Below are 6,000 nucleotides of genomic sequence, written 5' to 3' on the forward strand. Positions count from 1 at the left end.
ATATCAACATTTTGCATTGCTGGAACTTTCACCAATACAGATGCAGTTGTAACTGGTATACTGTATAGTACTGTATGTGGTGTTTGATATGCAGACAGTATGTTTTCTATGCAAAACCCTGACAAGTGCTTGTGGATACCATGGTTCTTTTATTTGGAATTTGTTACAAGTCTAGTGTAAGAGGTTAGCATAAGATATGGAAATTTACAGACTGTGGTTTTCTTTGGAAAGTTGTCTCACCTACAAAGATGGAAGGGTACCTTTGAAGTTTTTTGTATCTTGTCTGCTCATTTGAATTTTTATGGTTTAATTGTACTCTGTATTGTAGGTAGAGATATAATTTGTAATTTTTGCAAATGCAAGAGGTTTTATATGATGTTTTAGTACCATTTTGTTCAAATGAATATCTACTTGCAATTTGGTCAAGAATGAGTTTAAAGTAAGAAATCTCATCTCTCTTGTAAATATTGAGCATTTTTGGGAGTCAAACAATTGTGCAGTTATCATGGAAGTAATTTGTTTTGAAAGGGTTCTTTGTAGGATTGTTCAACCAGGGACCTGTAAAGTCAGAGTGTAAGCAATAAGATAAGCTCCTTTCACTTGTGTGTAAATTTTGTAATTTTAAACATAAAAAAAGATGAAAAGAGAAAATGAAAACATTCAAGGGCCTAGTAACAATTATATGTCCAAATATTGTCACTTGTTACTAGGTGGGCCTTGGTGGGAGTTTTCATTTTCTCTTTTTATCAAGATGTCATGCCTTATACATGGAGACAGTACATTCACAGAGCCTAGTCATGCCTTCTACATGGAAACAGTACATTCACAGAGCCTATATATACAAGTCCTGTCACTTCCAGGCTTCCCATTGGATTATAACAGGATGCCATGGTTGTTTACATTTATGGCAAGGTGTGCAGCACTCCAAACAGCCATGGGGATAACTATTAGCTTAGAGCACTGTAACCAGCATATTTAAGTGATATACATATTTTCGATGTTATGATGGGTTGAAAGGGTAGACATACTTTATTGTACAGTACTTTAGTGTGGAACAGACAATATTTGAATGCATGACAGGGCCAGTCTGGCAGCCTCATCACCACTCATAATGCATTTTCCTGGCCTAGAGAGCATTCACAGCCAAATACACACAGAGCAATGTTAATGAAAATATGCATGTCTGCAATATCAGTGACATTCATTTAAACAGCTATGTAGGCAGCTCATATGAAATCCTGTTACGGCAGTCCACCTCCTCAGCTGACAGCTTACACCTGTAAAACCCCTACTTAAATGCAATTTATTTTACATCATTACTTTCTGAGATAAAGCCAGCGTTCTTGGCTTTTTTTTAACTATTAAAAAACCAATATTTCATTAAAATAATTTTTATTGTGTATATACAATAATAATATAGAACATCGTACACTATTATTTACACCACATCCATAATATAATTATGTACGATAGTTATTCTTTTGCCTTAAAAAAAAAGTCACAATCATTTACAACTTTGTAGAAAATAATACAATAACTAGTCCAGCAGGTATAATAAATATTTCAACAATAAAGCTGTACTGCAAGGCAGATGCACTGTCATCATCTACTACAGTATAACACAGACACTGATGACATGTACATATATTGTGTAGGACATACTACTATGCATCAATATAATGTGTAGGACATACTACTATGAATCATATTAGATCGGCCTGTTGAGATATACACCTGAAGGCTACCTTGAAATTGTGAAATAGATGACAGATCTCAATCTGCAGAGTATTGACTATGTCCATAAATTTATTATTTATATATACTGTATATCCAATGTTGACTGAAATTATGATCATACATAAACTCAAGTAACGGTAGTAATTGAAAAAATACATTATGTACAATATAAACAATCAAAAGTACATGGGCACCCTATAAATGCTGAAGTATCTTTACTTTTCTGTTCTTTTTGTTGCTTTGAGTAAGCATTTTTCTGGTCTCAAATTTGGAATAATACTAGAGCCTGCAGCGAAGATAAGAGCTGGACAGTGAAATTCAGGAAACTTCCGTCTTGATGAGCTGCGCGAAGATAGAGCTGGACAGTGAAATTCAGGAAACTTCCGTCTTGATGAGCTGGACAGAACACAACCTGTCCGGAAGGTACCTGCTTCTCAACTATGCCCAGCAGTTGAGACAGGATGTTACTGCTAACAAACAGACTGGGGATCTGCTTTTCAAACACCTTGTTGTTGTTACAGCCATAGGGTGAACAGTAAGCTGGCATTGTCAAGCAAGTTGCAGTAATATGGGAAAATTAAGCTGTCAGAGCCTACCATCACGAAAGGTATTTATAGGCTTTGCCATCACACACCAAGCTAATAGTTATGCCCTTTGGCCATTTGGAGTGTACACACCTTGCCCTAAATGTGAACAAACATGGCATCCTGCAAGTGATGTGGCCTGTATATACTGGCTTTGACAATCATTTTCCTTTTGAGACATGAACATCATTATCAATATTCCTTAGTTGGTTTGAAGTTTTTACCCTGTTATTTTCTCATATATTGATATGCTGTTTTTCAATTTCCATTGTTTCTATAAACAGCTTGTTAAGGATTAAATGTGTCTTTATCAGGAAATGTTTACCAAAGGTACCAAAATAACCATTTTAAAGTAGCCGGTATATGATTGGCAAGTGCAACAGTTGACAGTTTTATTTAATGGGCACATTACAAGTCACTTTAGATGGAAACTAAAGAATTATTACAGTTGTCGCTCTTAAATGTTTGACATAATCCCTTTAGTCAAATGGACTTGAAGCAATACTAAGCTGTTACCATACAGTATTGCAAATCATAGTTATGGGACTAAATATCGGGAGGAGAATTATTGAGAAAAGTAGATAGTTGAGGGAAAAAAATCTGGGAACCTCAAAGCCTGAAAAGAATAAGAGGAAGACCAAGGAGCAAGATTGAAAAACATTACAACACTATTTCAAAACATAACATGAAAGCTAATATTTCCATGTTTCCACAGGGTTTTACAGGTGTTCAACGTGAGTGCTGCAGGTTACACAACACACATCCAAATGATAATCCAATTCTTGGCAAACACAGCCAAGCATAGCATTGTTGATGGTTGCCAAGGCTTGGGGAAGTACATACACGAGGCCCTTCACTTAACCAAGAGGAAGTCACATGGCAAGAGGCCTGGAGACATAGGTGGCCATTGCAGGAACTCATGATCAGTGTCTGGAATGTCCCATCCATCTCTCAGGCAGGGTGTTGTTGAGATACTGTTTAACATTTAAGACTACAGTGAGCTGGTGTACCATCCTGTTGGAAAAAGAAGTCTGCAGACCTCCTCGTGCAGTTTTTCATTGAACAGTTTTGTGGCATGGCAAAGTACGCTTCACCACTGATTTTTCCTTCTTCAAAGAAGAATGTTCCATACATTTTCTTTGCCACGGTACAGAACATTGCCACGGTACAGAACACATTTACCTTGGGGAATCTCACACATACTGAAGTACAGGAGGGTTCTCAGTTTCCCATCTGTGTGTCATGCTTGTGAACTTTGCCACTTATGTGGAAGGTCACCTCATCACTAAACACAAGTCGGTTGTCAAATCCACCTTCTTCCAACCTCTCTAGCATTTCTAAGCAAAATTCATGGCAAATAGGCAGTGTCCAGCAACTGTTGAGCCAACTACATCTTGTATGGTGTTAACTGCAGCTTCACCAAACAGTTGTTAATGGGAGCCAAGTTCTTGACTCATTTTTGGGGGCTGCGTTTGAAGGCTTGCCAAACTTGTTCAACAGTATCATCTGAAGTTCAGGGCATCCCGATCTCTTCATCGGGCCCTAACACCCCTCCTCCTCCTCTAATTTTGCATGCCAGGTCAAAGTGGAACATTTGTCTGGTGCCGGCTTAGTAAACATTGTACGAAATTTGCGTTGAACACATCCATGATTCAGTTTTATGTATACTCGATGCAAAATGACTTCTCTTTTGTGAATGACATTACTGGATCTGAAGAGAGAGAGAGAAAAAAAAAAATTAAAATTAAATAGCTTTTACAAGGTACCAAGTTCAATCTTGCTACTACTTGTAGTTCATGATATTAGAGTTCTTAGAATGTGACACTTTTGAAACGCCCTGTATCTACTTTAAAATACAAAAGCTCTCATTCCTGGAGGCAACATGACTTATGCAGTATAGTATTACAAAACTAGTAGCTCTTTTTACAAGCTTATTTTAACTTGCACTACAAGCCCTTTTCACATGCTTCTTTTATTCTGCACAATTGTTCATGTAAAACCTAACGATATATTATTTGCACATGCCAATTCAGTAAGATTGTTCCAATCATTGAAAAAGGATTCTAGTTTCCTAATACTGTACTTCTTATGTCAATGTTGGCGCCAGGATGCAGGATGGTGTGCTTTTGTACACAAATATTTAACCTACCTTAAAATAAATGGCAATATGACTTACATTGCTTTACTGTACGGCTGAAAATGTCTAAATAAGGCTTTACTGTACGGCTGAAAATGTCTAAATAAGAAGTATTTAACCAACTAATCTTAAAATTAATAGTATATGATTACAATGAGTTTACCATCCAGATGAAAACATCTAAATAAAATATTTAAATATGACGTATCTGACTAACCTTCTTAAAATAAATGGCATACAATTAAAATGACTTTACAGCTGAAAATCTCTAAATATGAAGTATTTAACAAACTAACATTAAAATAAATGGTAGTATTATTCAAATTACTTCACCATACAATTGATATCTCTAAATACAATTGATATCTCTAAATATCAAGTGTTAATGATGTATGATTTTACCGTACATTCAAAAATCTCTACACAACCTTGTAAGATACCCTTTACCATATAAAACCCTAAATGATGAACCTTTCAAAAAAAAAAAAAACTTTTGACACTGAAACCTTAAAAGGTTGCTGGCATAACAAAATAGTGTTAAAATTTTAAGATTATGGGAGAGTTTGGAGAATCTGACTATTTGAAATTGTCTTGTACAAAAAAACAAGTAAAAAATGCTCCGTTTCTTCAGTGCAATCGAGTTTTCTGTACAACCGCTAGTGTATAATCAAGGCTACCGAAAATAGATCTTTCTTTCCATGGTCTCAGTATAATGCTGTATGAGCCGTGGCCCATGAAACTTTAACCACAGGCCGATAGTGGCCTGTCCTATACCATTACCAGAGGCACGATTTTGGCTAACTTCAACCTTAAATAAAATAAAAACTACAGAGGGCTGCAATTTGGTGTGTTTCATGATTGGAGGGTGGATGATCAACACCAATTTGCAGCCTCTAGCCTCAGTAGTTTTTAAGATCTGAGGGTGGAAAGAATAAAGTGGGGACTGACAGACAAAGCTGGCACAAGAATTTTTTTACAAAAAACTAAAAGCTGATGCAATGAATTGGTGATTAATGTACTTACTTGACAAAATGTTTGCAAAAATGTGGAGAACAAATTTTGTGCAAAAAAATAGTGGGAAAATATTTATACAGACTGACCTAAAGGGGCATTGGGAAGAATTTTACAATTTGGGAACAATTTGTGGGGTAAAAGTGCAATCGCATGCAAATTTTATAGATACAGGCTGTTTAACTCACAGGGTACAGCGCATCGCTAGAATCGATGCTTTACACGTTGCACTAGGAACGCGACGATATTACCGACCCTTTATTTTCAAATATCGCAGTAAATTTAGTCCTTCCCCTTAGCTCTGAGTGACGTCAACAGTTTCAACAGCCATTAAGCTCACTCTTGAACATAAAAGATGCCAGATTTCTCTTAATCATAGGTATAAAAATAGCAAAATTGTAAACCTTCTGTCACACCGGGGTGCAGGACCAGGGAGGCTTTTGTGTCCTGAAGTTGAACAACTATCGAAGATTTTTATATCTCTTTGTTTTTCTGAATTTTGGAGATAATGCTTATTCATTTTCATCAAAT

The 6,000-nt window shown here is 36.2% G+C and overlaps 1 long non-coding RNA gene across 5 annotated transcripts in view; it reads left to right on the top strand.

The window, feature by feature from the left end:
* The window catches only part of LOC136833450 (uncharacterized), a 71,958-nt gene extending 67,297 nt beyond the window's left edge, over positions 1-4,661 (top strand). For all 5 annotated transcript variants that reach the window (XR_010851475.1, XR_010851471.1, XR_010851473.1 and 2 more), the window contains one exon: positions 3,037-4,661. This is a non-coding gene — a long non-coding RNA (uncharacterized lncRNA). The remainder of the gene's footprint in view (positions 1-3,036) is intronic.
* The last annotated feature ends 1,339 nt before the right edge of the window (positions 4,662-6,000 follow it).

Source organism: Macrobrachium rosenbergii, chromosome 51 (genome assembly GCF_040412425.1).
Source record: "Macrobrachium rosenbergii isolate ZJJX-2024 chromosome 51, ASM4041242v1, whole genome shotgun sequence".
NCBI lineage: Eukaryota > Metazoa > Arthropoda > Malacostraca > Decapoda > Palaemonidae > Macrobrachium > Macrobrachium rosenbergii.